At 42.8% G+C, this 14,496-nt stretch overlaps 1 long non-coding RNA gene across 2 annotated transcripts in view; it reads right to left on the bottom strand.

The window, feature by feature from the left end:
* Window positions 1-13,151, bottom strand: part of LOC136162967 (uncharacterized) — a 453,850-nt gene extending 440,699 nt beyond the window's left edge. The window contains exons 1-3 of one of the 2 annotated variants that reach the window (XR_010662182.1): window positions 12,945-13,151; window positions 5,712-5,771; window positions 728-899 (exon numbers count right to left, since the gene is read on the bottom strand). This is a non-coding gene — a long non-coding RNA (uncharacterized lncRNA). Of the gene's footprint in view, window positions 1-727; window positions 900-5,711; window positions 5,772-5,917; window positions 5,992-12,944 lie in introns of those variants that run through there. The other variant, XR_010662181.1, reaches the window with a different exon arrangement.
* Between the last annotated feature and the right edge of the window lie 1,345 nt (window positions 13,152-14,496).

The following is a 14,496-nucleotide window of genomic DNA, read 5'->3' as shown; positions in this document are numbered from 1 at the left end:
GAACTGAACTGAACTGAACCTATGTTCATGTTAACAAGTACATAAAAGGAAATGTTTGACTTTCCAATGACTTCTAAGACAATGTAACCCTCTTTGAACAACAGCACTGAAACTGCATGCCCTACTTAAATGAGAACACAAGGGCATACAAAGGTTTAGATTTTTCCCAAGGCAAGAAAATAAGCAATGATGCAGATGTGGAAAGAATGTTTTCAGTTCACTGCCTACCTGTTATACTCTCATAAAAGAAGTCATTATGTCATTAAACAAGTAATTACCTTTGTTTTATTACTTTTCCAAATAAAAATCACCCATGTTGAACTTAAGAGCCAGGAGTCCAGTATCCCCAAGTCCTCCAGCCATACAACATAACCCTTACCCATAATATTTGTATTAAGATACAAGTTCAACTGCTTAAAAAAGGGAGCGATTCCAAAACACTGTGGCTCTAAAAAGGCAGAAGTTCACTCCACTCTTATGGTAACAGTCCAGACATAACACAGTGGCTTAGGTGACTCTGCTCCACAAGAACATCAGGGACCCAGGCTCCTGCTTTGTTGTTCTCCCATCCTCTGTGGCCCCTGGACCAGCAATATCAGCATCACCCAAGAGCTTGTCAGAATTGTAGATCCTCATGCCCCCACCTCAACCCTACTGAATCAGAAACTCTAGAAAGGGAGGTTCTGCAATCATAGGCTATGACAAGACTCTCAGACACTGTCCTTACCTTTGTGGTCAAATGGACTTACTGCTACTTCCACATTCTAGGTCATGGGAGGAGGAAAAGAGGAGATGAGAGATAAGTCATTTTCCATCAAGGGAGTAAGATGGAAATTACATGTTTGCACATTCTGTTTGTCTTCCATTGGCAAGAAGCCTGGTCAATGGGACTCATCCAGCTGCAAAACAAACGTAGTCTTGAGTAGGGTTGTCTCATGCCGTAATGACACTAAGGGAGTTCTAGGTTAAAAGCAAAAACAGATGTTGGGGGACAACTGAAAGTTTCTGCCATGCTACTAGAAGAAATGGCTACACTCTCCTTGTCCACACAGTGGGAAACCAAACACTCCTAATATCTCTCAAAGAGGTTTCATTATTTCCTCTAGGTTTGAATTTTTCCACCCCCCTGAATAAATATCTCAGTTGAGTCAGACCTCTTAAGGCTGTTCTTTTCTTTCCTCCCTAGTTTCTTTCCTTCGTTTCCCCAAAACCCTTATACAAGAGCAGTTACATGGAACAGTGATTGTGGGGGACACCGCTGCATAGCGGATAACTTCAAATCAGACACCCTCATTCCAGGGACTTCCTTGGTGGTCCAAGAAAGACTCCACACTCCTGCACACAGGTTTGATCCCTGGCTGGGGAACTAGATCCCACATGCTGCAACTAAGAGCTCTCACACCAAACTAAAGATTCCAAGTGCTGCAACGAAGATCAAAGATCCTGCATGCCACAACTATGACCTGGTGCAAGCAAATAAATACGTGTTTAAAAAAGAAAACACACCCTCTTTCCAAAGTTGCCCTTGACCATTCCTCCAAAAACCTCTCTCTGGTCAACTTTCTTGCTTTTCTCTATTCTAAGCACCTCACCCCCTCCTTTCTCAGCTGCCTGTAGGAACCTAACATGGTTCCAGCTTCTGAAAAAGAAAAAAAAAAGGAGTTTCCAGCTCTTTTGGTTTCTGATTCAGCCAGTGGGTATAGCAAGGCAGAGGGAAGCATCCCCTCATATCTATGGAAGATAACAGTAAATTTTCCTAAAGGCCAATCCCACTCTGGCAGAAATTCTGTTATCAGGTTTGAAACAATACATTTTTTTCCTCCACCCAAAAATACATCATGGTGCCACCAGGCATGGCAGTTCACCTCTGAAACACGTTAAGTATTTTCCCAGTGGTGATGCTATTGGATTACTATGTAAATTTAAGTCAATCAAATCAAATGGACTTAAGAGAAGGGACTTGCAATAACTAGCATTTGTTTCACATGTTTACTTTTCATTTTTTCAAATTTTAAATTTTTAAATTTTACTCTGAAATGGCATAGATTTAATGAAGCCCTGTTTCTAGACCAGTATTTCTTCCCATACCATCAATGGGCTATTTCACTTAATTTACCAAAAAGATAAAAATGTGTAGTTAATCGAAATCTTTAAATAAAAGAAGGGTTAAAAAGTTGAAACAGTACAAGGAAGTACAAAATCAAAAGGCAGTATCTCCTTCCCTACTCTGTTTCTCCCCAAAGATTATTTGGAAACAACTGCATGTGCTTCCTTTTGGGGGAAAAAAATAATGTGCGTATTGCAATGATGATGCCTAAGCATTTATTGGAAGTTTACTCTGTGCTGTACACTGTACCAAGCATTTCACAAGTAAGCATGTAAATCTCATGACAGCCTGAGAATGGGTCCAGATTTTATAGGTGAGGAAACTGAGGCATGGGCCGCTATGTGGGCAACTCGCCCATGGTCACATCAAGTAGTGGAGGGGAGAATCAAACCAGGTAGGCAGACTCCTGAGTCCAGGCGCTACAGCACCTCGCTCAGTGGGAGGTGGACCCCATGTGGCCCACACGTTTCTCTAAGTAAAGCCAGCAAAATACTCATTCCTCGCATCCCAACACAGCCACTCAACGGATGCTCTCCCTCACCAATGTGCACAGCATTTCTAATTTATTCCCCATCCAAGAATTACAAATTTTTTTGGCCATACCTCATGACTTGTGGGATTTTAGTTCCCCCACCAGAAATTAAACCCCATACCCTGGCACTGAGTCCTAACCACTGGACTGCCAGCGAATTCCCTAAAAGAGGGTTTGTTTGTTTTTTTTTTTTTTTTGAAGAAAATTACAAAACAGAGAGACAACTGTGGAGAACGAGAACAGACCCAAGGAGCAGCCAAGTACTGGCTTTCCTTTCCTTTCCCCGTGTCCTCTCTGGTAAGGAAGTACTAACGGGAGCACCGTTTGGATTACAGAGGGAAACCAGAGGGACCGGAAGGAAGTTCTTCCAACCGGAAATGAAAGTAGGGGGAGGGGCATCTCCCAGGGCAGTTCCGTCTGATAAGAAGAGGTTCCTCCACAGAGAGTGGCCCTGACTCCAGAGTCTCAGAAAGAGGGTTTACATTAAACAGTGCCAAAGAAAATTGCACTAGACAGTTAAACAGGCAAGGAAGAGTTTATTGAAGACTCTTGCAGCAAGAAGGGAGAGAGGCTGAACAAACAGACAAGCAGGAGAGTTGCTAAGTGCTAGGATGAGCTGGTGGAAAAGTACTAGAGGAAGTTAGCAGGGAGGTTGGTCAATGTGATCAGGCCATCCATCTGTGTTTGGTAATTGGTGCTTATGGAAGCTAAGATTCCTACCTGCCCACACAGACTGGGAGATAATCATGGCCAAGTTTCCTGATGACTCATTTCAAAGGGGTGACTCCCAGGTCCTTGAGAAAGACATTCCCGGGTTAGAACCTTGGAGAGAGGCTGGGAGAAGATTGACCTCTCAAAGGGGCAGAGAAAGAATTTACGATTGAAGGTTTTCTAAAGCACTCTAAGAAAAGCAGGTCAGAGGTCTGCAGTCATAGGGAAGAAGCCCTGGTGCGGGACTGACAAGGTTAGCCAAGCTGAGTGGACCTTGCGGAACATCTGGCTCCTTCCAAGTGCCAGAGTCCTGTGCACACTTCACACTTTAAGCCCTGAGGCCCAGGTCTACAGCACTACTTTGTCCCCGGGGCAGCAATTCAAAACTGATCTTCCCTTTCATTGTGAAAATAGCCCCTGTTTTTGGGAAATTATTTGGTTCCCCGTCATCTTCGGCTTTGTTCCTTCTCCTTTGGCATCGAAACTGTTAAGATTTTGAAAATCATTTCATTGAAAGACAGAATGGAAAAGCAAAGCTTTCTTAATCGGATCTCAGCAGCCCAACTTAGCTGACTTTGCGTTTTGAAAAAGCTTTCCAGTTTCCTGAGGAGGCAAGATAGCAACCATTGAAACACTGCTATTGTAAGCAGGCTTTCTTCTGCTTAATGCCAGGCAGCTTGGGCCTGAATGGCTTAGGTACAGTTCTACTTAGACAAGACTCTCCAATGGGAGACCACTGGCAAGGAAGATGCTGAAAAATACCATCAATAGAAATTCATATAGAAATGAGAAGAAATTCTATTTAATTAAAATTAGTAGTAGCATAGCTCACAGCCTGGACTGTAGCCTGTGCCTGTCTCTAACTCAGGAAAAGAAACAGAAGCTCATCAAGGGAGGCCAGCAAGCTTTTTCCCATCCCTTCTACTGGGCTATAAAGGAATTTTCCCATAGTTCTTCTTGTGTCATCAAAACACCCATCTCCTCTTCACTGAAAACTCAACCTTTACATCAGAACAGGAGACTTGTTTAAAACCCAAAGCCTGCAGCTGCTTCCCCCGCCTCCCTCACCTGCCTGGAATGAGAGAAAACCTGCAAACTGGCAACGGCCATTCCTGTTCACCCACAGCAAGCTCATTCCAGAATTCACAGTAATGCAGTTGCTTTGCAGAGTGGTTGAAAGATTTGCTGTGAAATCTCTGTCTTCTTCCTTTCTCCTTAATTGCAGAACAGATCCTTCTGTATCTCAGAAGCAGCATCCAGGAGTCCTACAATCAGGGACCCGGGAGACCCTGAGGTGGTCCCTTTGGGGAGCTCCAAGACCCCACCCCAGGAACCTCGCTAGATTCTTTGGTCAATTTAGGCAGGAAATGAACCAAGGAGAAGAGACCTTTCCCAGTATAGGGACTGGGGCAGAACAAGGGGCCACAACTACACAGATTCTGATCTCCAAAGTGGGTTCCACAGCCCCTCTGTCCTCCTGAGGAGAACCATGTGGTGGCCGTAAGTGAGACTCATATTTGCAGGGGAAAGAGCTGTCCCAGAGAACAGCTCAGAACCAGAGAGAGACAGGGTGCGTGTGGACCCATCTGATGGGGCTCAGTCTACCTGGGGATGAAACAAACCCATCACCCCGCAAAGTTGCCCTCAAGACCTGTGCTGCCTGATCTAGTTTCCTCTAAAGCCCACTTCATTTTTCAGCACTTTCTTAACTGAAACAGATACATTGTTAGTCTAGGCTTTGTTCTTTAATGTTTTTAAGGTTGTGCTATTTTTATAAAACACAGTTCAACTAATGTCCCTGTGTGCCTGGTGCTTTGTGATCAAGTCTCAGAGACTGTTGTGAGTTTCAAGTAAGATCTGCGATCTTATTTATTTTTAGTATTTATTTATTTGGCTATGCTGGATCTGAGCTGCAGCAGGTAAGATCTTTGATCACTGAAGCCTACAGGATCTTTAGTTGTGGCACGTGAACTCTTAGTTGTAGCATGTGGGACCTAGTTCCCTAATCGGAGATCGAACCCAGGCCCCCTGCATTGGGAGCACAGAGTCTTAGCCACTGGACTACCAGGAAAGTCCCTGAGATCTTATTTTTAAATAACTGTTTTCAAACTTATCTGAAAAAATTTTCTAAAATGGCCAAATGAAATATCAGGAATTGTTATGCAAAACTAAGAGAGAAATATTTTAAAAGAAGGTAAGAATCCCTGCCTGCCCATGGTATCCCAAGGGACAAAGCCTGAGCCCCCACACGCCTGCATTAGCAGGAAGTCCAGCTCATCTCCTCATCATTGCCTTTACTGATCTACAATTCACACATTAAAACAATAACCAACATAAAGCTATGCAACAGAAGGTACTTACCTGGAAATCTGGGGGCAAGGAAAATGGTTTCAATTCACATTCAATTCAGCTCCGAGCTTTCTGTAAAACAAGGCAAAAAGGAAAGCATCATGGGCTATGTGGGTTATTTACCTTCTCACTAGTAAAGGGTCCAGATTCATCTTTCTGATTTTAAAGATAAAGAAACTTGAGCCCAGAGAACATTAGGAGTTTTGCACTTTACAGACCTGAGCTGAATCTGAACTTGAACCTCAGTCAATTGAGCCTTTCTGAATTCCTGTGCCATTCTGCACCCTTGGCGTTTCCCTCCACCCCTCAAATACAGTTTTTCCCCAAACCTGGATAGAAGAGTGACACAGTGACCAGGGAAGGCTTTGGCAACAGCAGGATTCCTATGGATAGGTCATCAGGTCATTAAGCTGTATACACATACTACAGTCCATGAGGTCACAAAGAGTCAGACACGACTGAGCAACTGAACTGATGATTATACACGTACCCATGTATTCACATCCTTCAAAGGATGGAGAAAACTGTGTTCTTCACTATTGAGTTGTGTGAACATGGCAAAAAGTGATAGGGAAGGAAACTAATACTCACATCCAGGCCAGCTGAGCTAGGAACATTTGTATGTATTCATCATTTTTAGTCCACCTGAACAGCTTGCAAGATGAGGGCCTAAACTGAGAGCTAAATAGCCTGGCCAAGGTTGGTTAACTATTAAGAACTGCAAGATCAAAATATAAAACCTAAGAAGTCTGTGTGACTTTAAAGCACAGGCTCTTCCCACAGAACAATGTTGGCTCCAAACCTACACTGTGTCTTTCTTCATTTGCAAAATCAGGATGTTGCATGAATGTTCATTAAGAAAAGACTGCACATATACCTATGTGTATAGTACAAAAGAGGGACCTTAAAGAAATACCCCAAAGGGTTAACGATGAGTTTTCTCTGGAGTAGGGTATGAGCATACCTCCAAGAAGGAGCAGGAGAAAAGGGGCATATATCAGTATAAAACTTAATTCTCTTACAGTTAAAATATATTTATATGCCACATAAATTAAATAAAATAAAATAGTGCAATTAAAATAAAATAAAAGGGATTAAATTAGATAATTCTTGAAGTGCTTCCTGGTTATGACCACTGTATATTTCTCCTTAAGGAGCTGCAGGTTCAGCAGCCTCCCTGAAAACCTACTTCACCTAAAAATGCAGACTAGTTTTTACTAACAATGTGGAGCAATTGCGCCACCCAGTGGTCATACTGAAAAATTACAAAGCACCTTTCCTATCCACATGAATTAGTCAGATATTGTGTTCAGTCTTCAGGAAAACAATAGTTCCTTTTTCATTTAGCAATGGTAAGTAACTAAGTTAATTTAATAAATGCAAAATTTTATCTGTGGTAAAATCTCTTTGTTATTCCCGCAAACCAACCAACAGTGTGTTCTCTCTTATCTTCATGTTCACATTTTTCACTTTCAGCTTCATAGATTCAGTGTCATAGCCAGACTGAATCTTAGGCACCCAAGGAACCTGCCCACATTATTTTACAGAGGAGGAAATCTGTCTCTGGGTTGTGGCCAGATGCAGGAGACACAAGTTCAATCCCATGGTCAGGAAGATCCCCTGGAGAAGGGAATGGCAACCCACTCCAGTATTCTTGCCTGGAGAATCCCAAGGACAGAGGAGCCTGGTGGACCATAGCCCATAAAGTCTCAAAGAGTCAGACACGACTGACCACACGCTATACAAGGGATGCAAGGCTTCTAATCATATTCCCACTAGCACTGAAGTCCTCTATTACTAACTAGTTTTGAATTCTTTGTCACATTGGGGTTATTAATCTTTCGTATGGTGGGATGTCTACATCAGTCAGTAAAGTCTATAAGTGCACAAATAAACTACATCACATCACAAAGGAACCAATTATATTGGAACATGTTTCCATGCATAGATCCCCAAGGCTCCATGAATACCAGGCAAGAACCCATGAAAAAGGCCCAGGAAATTATTTGCTTCCCAAAAACAGACTGTGATGAACATGCTAACCATTGATAAGCACTCAATTGCCCTTTTCTCCAGTTCCCCTTTTTTGCAAGCAAGTTTTTATCAGCCCTATGCTGTCCCTCAATGCACAGAAGACCTCTTCCTCGAGTAAGCCACCTCTTTCCTATTGTTTCCATTCTCTGCTGCAGGACAGGATGTTCACAGAAGGCAGCAGACGTTCTCCTTCCCCGTTTGGCTCCCCACGCATGTGTTACTAGGGCATCATGGTGGAATGCACAGAACGGCTGTGAAATGAGATGGCACAGATTTTGAATCCCACTTCTCCCCCTGAGGCATAGGAACAAGGAACGGTGTATCAATATTACAGGAATGGGGTAAGTAAAGTGTCTGGCGCTGAGCCCAGCGGATGGATGGTTACTGCTCCATAGATGCCGAATTCCTTCCTCCATACAAGCAGTTGAAACAAGTAATGTGCCGATTATTTCCCATTTACCGTTCAAATCTACTCTCTACCTTTCTCCATCCGCCTCTTTGCACCTGGAGGCTAAGTATATGCTGTATCAGTGCATTCCCTTGCCCTTTGGCTGCAGTTAGATCCAGACATTAAGAAGCACCATTTGGGTATTACAAGGAAAGAAGAAAGGAAAATCGGATTTTTTAAATCATCTAGCTACCTACCTACCTTTAAAATCCCTCCCTACCAAGTCAGCTGAGCTGGGTGCTCACAGCTAACAAAGGCAACCGTCTCCATAAAGTCACCTTCTCTGGGCTCCCACTGCCTCCCATGCTCCTCAGGCCACACACAGAATGGCTCCTAGGCTCCTAGTCCTGGCATGATGCCCCATCCCTTATTGGTTTCCCTTAACTCCGCTCACACCACTACAAGTAACGCTTCTACTAAAGTCTTCTCAATTACCCCGTTTGCAAGGCATCTGTTTCCTACTGGAACCCTGAGTGATATAGACAACTGCTGATGAAATGAGGGAGGCAACTAGAGAGTCTGTACAGTGTGTGTCAAATCATTCAAACACACACACCCAGATACACACACACACACTCTAGGTTGGCATATGTTGTACTGGATGTACCCTGGATGACATACCCATCCCCTTCCTTGCCTTGTTAAGAGTGGCCCTTTTCCTATTATACAGGGTGAAGTAAGTCGGAAAGACAAACACATTAATGCATATATATGGAATCTAGAAAGATAGTAATGATTTGCAGGGCAGCAAGGAGACAACGACATAAAGAACAGGCTTTTGGACACAGTAGGGAAAGTGAGAGGGTGGGATGATTTGAGAGAATAGCATTGAAGCATATACATTACCATATGTAAAATAGATAGCCAGTGGGAGTTTGATGTATGATGCAGGGAACCCAAAGCCCAGGGCTCTGTGGCAACCTAGAGGGATGGGGTGGGGAGGGCAGGGAGGACATGGGTGGGGTACATGTGTATCAGTTCAGTTCAGTTCAATTCAGTTCAGTCAGTCAGTCGTGTCCGACTCTTTGCGACCCCATGAATCGCAGCACGCCAGGCCTCCCTGTCCATCACCAACTCCCAGAGTTTACTCAAACTCATGCCCATCGAGTCGGTGATGCCATCCAGCCATCTCATCCTCTGTCGTCCCCTTCTCCTCCTGCCCCAAATCCCTCCCAGCATCAGGGTCTTTTCCAATGAGTCAACTCTTCACATGAGGTGGTCATAAGTACTGGAGTTTCAGCTTTAGCATCAGTCCTTCCAATGAACACCTGGGACTGTATACCTGCGGCCAATTCATCTTGATGTATGACAGAAGCCATCACAATATTGGAAAGTAATTATCCTCTATTTTAAAAAATTTTTTTAAAGAGTGACCTTTTTATATTAAAAAAAAAAAAAGAATGGTGATCATTTTAAGATGTATAGAAATATCAAAACACTACATTGTGCACCAAGAACTAATACAGTGTTGTAGGTAGATTATACTTTAAAACAAACTCACACAAAAGAGAACAGATTTGTGGTTCTAGAGGTAGGGAGTAGGGGGAGGGAGAATAGAATAAAGGTGGTCAAAAGGTACAAACCTCCAGTTATAAGATAAAAAAGTACTAGAGATGTAACATACAACATGATAAATATAATTAACATTGCTGCATGTTATATGTGAAAATGGTTAAGTAAATTCTAAGAATGTGCCTCATAAAGAAAAATATTTTTTTCTTTTTCTTTTGTAATTATGAGATGAGGTACATTCACTAAACTGATCATTCACTAAGTGATCATTGCGGTAATCACTTCATAGCGTATGTAAGTCAAATCATTATGCTGTACACTTTAAACAGACAAGTGCTGTATGTCAATTATATCTCAATAAAGCTGAATAATAAAACTGAAAGGGAAAAAATAATCAAAGAAGGAAGAGAGGTGAAGAAAAGGAATACAAGGAGAAGGAAGGAAGGGAGGGAAGGAGAATAAGACTGAGAAAGAAACAAACAAACCTACAGCTGAGGAATGAAACAAACTTTTTCTTCATGGTTACTTAAAATCACAATAGGCAAAAACCTAGGTGGAAGATATAGAATTAGCAGCTAGATTTCTGCAACTATATTTTGTTTTATACATTTGACTTCAAAACCATATAAATATTTTATACAATTATAAAACACATTAAAAATTAAAGCAAAGTTAAGATTCCAAAGCAAAATTAACCAAATGGATCTGAGTATGTACCAGGTTGATGACGTAACCATACAGAAAGGAAGTGTTTCAAAGAGCTTTAAAATGCAGGCATTTGATAGCTTATCCCTAATACCTTAGGACAGTGGTTCTCAACTCGTAGCAATTTTGACCCCAGAAGATATTTGGCAATGTCTGGAGCATTTCTGATTATCACAAGAGGTGACAGTTGCTACCAACATCTAGTAAATAGAGGCCAGAAATGCTGCTAAGGGCTTCCCTGGTGGCTCAGTGGTAAAGAAACCACCTGCAATGCAGGAGACTTGGCTTCAAACCCTGGGTCAGGAAGATCCCCTGGAGAAGGGAATGGCAACCCATTCCAATATTCTTGCCTGCAAAATCCCACGGACAGAGGAGTCTGGTGCACTGCAGTATATGGGGAAGCAAAAGAGTTGGACACAACTTAGGTACTAAACGACAATAAAGCTATTATTGTTCAGCTTCAGTCCTTCCAATGAACATTCAGGGTTGATTTCCTTTAGGATTGACTGATTTGATCTCTTTGCTATTCTTGCCATAGTAATCAATACAGTATGGTATTGAGTAGGGATAGGCAAATCGGTAAAATGGAACAGAATAAGGAATACAGAAATAAGCACACACATAAAGCAAATTGATTTCAGCAGATGAATTTTACCAAGCCAATTTAGAAGGTGAAGAGGATCTTTTTTTAATGTTGCTAGAACAAATAGATATCCAGACAGAAAAAAATGAACCTCAACTCAATCTCACTCCATACAGAAAAATTAACTCAAAATGGATCAGAGACCCGAAAACAAAGCACAAAATTTAATAGTTCTAGAAGAAATCAGAAAAATACCTTCATGGTTTCAGGGTTGGCAAAATCTTCTTGGACCAGACATAAAAATTTCATGTTATAAGAGAAAGAAATTGATAAATTAAAACCTCATCCAGATTTTAAAATGTCTGTTCATCAAAAGACACTACTGAGAAAAAGAAGACAAGTCATTGACTGGGAAAAACTATTTTCAGCATACATATGTGATCAAATAACAACAAAAAAATCTTGTATTTAGCACATGTACATAATTTCTACAAATCAACAATAAAAAGACAAAGACTCAAAAATGTGCAAAAAACAAGCAGTCATCTTTAAACACACACATACAATACATAAAATGGTACAACGAAAATGATACATCATATGGGCCATGACTTGATAACTGATGAATCTGGGTGATGGGTACATGCATACTGGCTGCTCTCCTCCCCCACTTTTGTGGAGGTATGAAATTGTATATCGTAAAAACTTGAAAAGAAAAAGAGTGAACATCTGTAACAAAGGAAATAATTCTGATTCTCAGGGAAAAGATATCGATTTCCCCAGCCCCAACAATTAATACCAACCAATGGTATTGCTTGATTCATACTCAGGCTGTACATATTTTAAACATATCAATCCTAGGTTCTACTCTGGACCATTAAATCTGAATCTCTAGGAGTAGAACCCAAGTTCAGTATTTTTTTAAACTTCCCTGGAGAGCCTAAAGTTCAACCATAGTCGAGAAGCACAGATGAATACTATCTTAATTCCTGGTCACTTTTCATGTTCTCTTTGGATGTCATAACAGTTAGGGCCTTGACAAGAAGCAGAATTTACCTGACATGGGAGTATTTGTAGAAACCTGGGCAGGATTAAGAGAAGAAATGCACCCAGCAGGAAACCATCGCATGAATTAATCCCTGGAACCGAAAGGATCAGTAGTAGGACAGTGTTTCCAGAGCGCAGCGAGGGCCAGAGTGTGGGAAGGCACAGTCCTGGACTAGACCAGCTGCCAAGGCCCCGGGGAGCACAAATAAGGACCCTGACCTCCCTCCCCCTCCCTCCTTCTAGACACAGAGCAGGACAGAGCTGGAAGCGCATTTGAAGAAGACGGTGTTAGGCACATGTGCCACACAGATGCCAACAGTTCCAATTCCTGGCCACCAGTCTGGCCTGCCCACTGATGCCTGGCTTCCACTTCTTGTCTGACAGTGACTGGGGGAATAATTGGATCACTTTCCTGAACCCACCAATGGAGTAGGAAATGGCAACCCACTCTAGTATTCTTGCCTGGAAAACTGCATGGACAGAGGAGCCTTGAGGGTTGCAGACCATGGGGTCACAAAGTGTGAGCTACAACTGAACATACACCCATGTAGAAAAGGCCAGAGGCCAGTCTGGGAGGATCAAGGCAAGGCTTTCAGCTGTGCAGAAATCATACATCAGTTTCAGACAAAGAATTTAAGTCACCAATCTATAAAAACTATGGAGTCACATGGTATCTCAGTAGCAGATAACTAACCACTTAATTTCCCTTTCCTGGCCACACTTTCTTTAAAGAAAGGAGGAAAGGAAGGGGGTTAAAAAAGGACAGAGACTGGAAAGTATTGTTTTCAATGACTGTATCTGAAAATGCTATATGAAATTACATTATTTGATGTAGGAAGGACTAGGTAAGTCATCCAGCCCATACTCCTCATTTTACAATTAAGGGAACTGAGACCAGAGAGGTGAAGTAATTTACCTAAAGTCTCTATCTGGTTAGGAACAGAGTCCAAATATTGTGACATCCAGCCCAGGGTGTCCACCCAACTCAGAACACCACAGGGCCTCTCAAGGGCTCCTCCTCTTTGCCAACCAAAACTGGATCAACTAGACCCCCAGAGTAGAAAGATGTTAACACCTGCCACTTAACATTTTACTTTCATTTCTATTCAGATGTGACTGCCCGGATCTATTTCATGGTTATTATTCAGTCCATTTCAGTGGGCAGAGTTTTTAAAGCCGAAAAAGGTAATAAATGCCAACAAGCTCCCAGCTGGCTTCCTGGAAGGCAGGGGCTGAGTGGGCCACCTCAGACGGTGCCAAGTTGTCCCAGGGAGGCGAGCATGAGCAGGAAGCAGATTTCATCAACCTCCTTATATAAAAAAAAAAACCTAGGCAGCTCCCAAAATGACTGTTTCTGGCATTGATTGACTCAGCCTGCAGGCCTGGGAGCTGGCATCCCAGAAGCTGGCTTGGTAGCTACAGAGGGTGGAGCTTAGGCAAGATGAGACAGGAATCTTCCCTGGTGAGATAGGAGTCTCTCTCCTCTGTTGTTCGGGAGAGACAGGTGGTGGGAAACACTGAGGTGGCAGATCCCAGGGAGGAGACAAGGAAGCAACATGTTCTCAGCCCCAGACAGGAGGCAATAGGGCAGTGGTTGTGCATGTGCGCTAAGTTGCTCCAGTTATATCCGACTCTTTGCAACCCTATGGGCTGTAGCCCGCCAGGGTCCTCTGACCATGGGATTCTCTAGGCAAGAATACTGGAGTAAGTTGCCATCCCCTTCTCCAGGGGATCTTCCTGACCCAGGGCTCAAACCCAGGTCTCCTGCATTGCAGGCAGAATCTATACCATCTTGAGCCTGGTATTGAGCCTGGGAAGCCTGGTGTTGAGAGCAGCTCTTCTAAAACAAGATTAGCTCTCCCGAGTCTAGGATTCTTAAACAGAAGTCCAACCAAGGATGAGAGGAAAGACCAATGATGCCCAGGGTTCCTTCCAGCTCAGAGAACCATATCCTAGAAAGAGCCAGCAGAGCTCCCTTCATCCCACACCCCAGGGTCCTCAGCCACAGCCCTGTCAGTTCCTTCATAGCACATCACCATCTGGAATTACAAATCTAACTGTTCACTTGGTTGTTACCTGTCTCCCCCACGTGACCATGTTCCTCTAGGCCAGGGATTGTTGGACCCAGTGCCCCATGCTGTACCCTACACTTCATAGGTGCACAAAAAAATATCTGATGGAAGGGTTAAATAAAGGGATGACTGTGAAACATCCTTACTCCCGAAGAAGGGAAAACCACTTGCAGAAAGAAACAAGCTCTGGCATTTGTAAGTAGGATCAATTACAGTGTGTTCCTGTATCTCCATTTGCCTGGCCAGCTGGAACCCACTCTGCCCTGTAAGATGATAAAATGTGTATAGACCTTTGTGGATGCTGAAGCACTTTCATAGCATGGCTTACCCAAAATTACTGCACTAATAAGCAGGAAACACTTATTCTACCTCCAGATTCAGTTCTTCCCTCCCCCC

Source organism: Muntiacus reevesi, chromosome 3 (genome assembly GCF_963930625.1).
Source record: "Muntiacus reevesi chromosome 3, mMunRee1.1, whole genome shotgun sequence".
In the NCBI taxonomy this organism is placed as follows: domain Eukaryota; kingdom Metazoa; phylum Chordata; class Mammalia; order Artiodactyla; family Cervidae; genus Muntiacus; species Muntiacus reevesi.
This window is presented reverse-complemented; position numbering and strand designations above follow the sequence as displayed.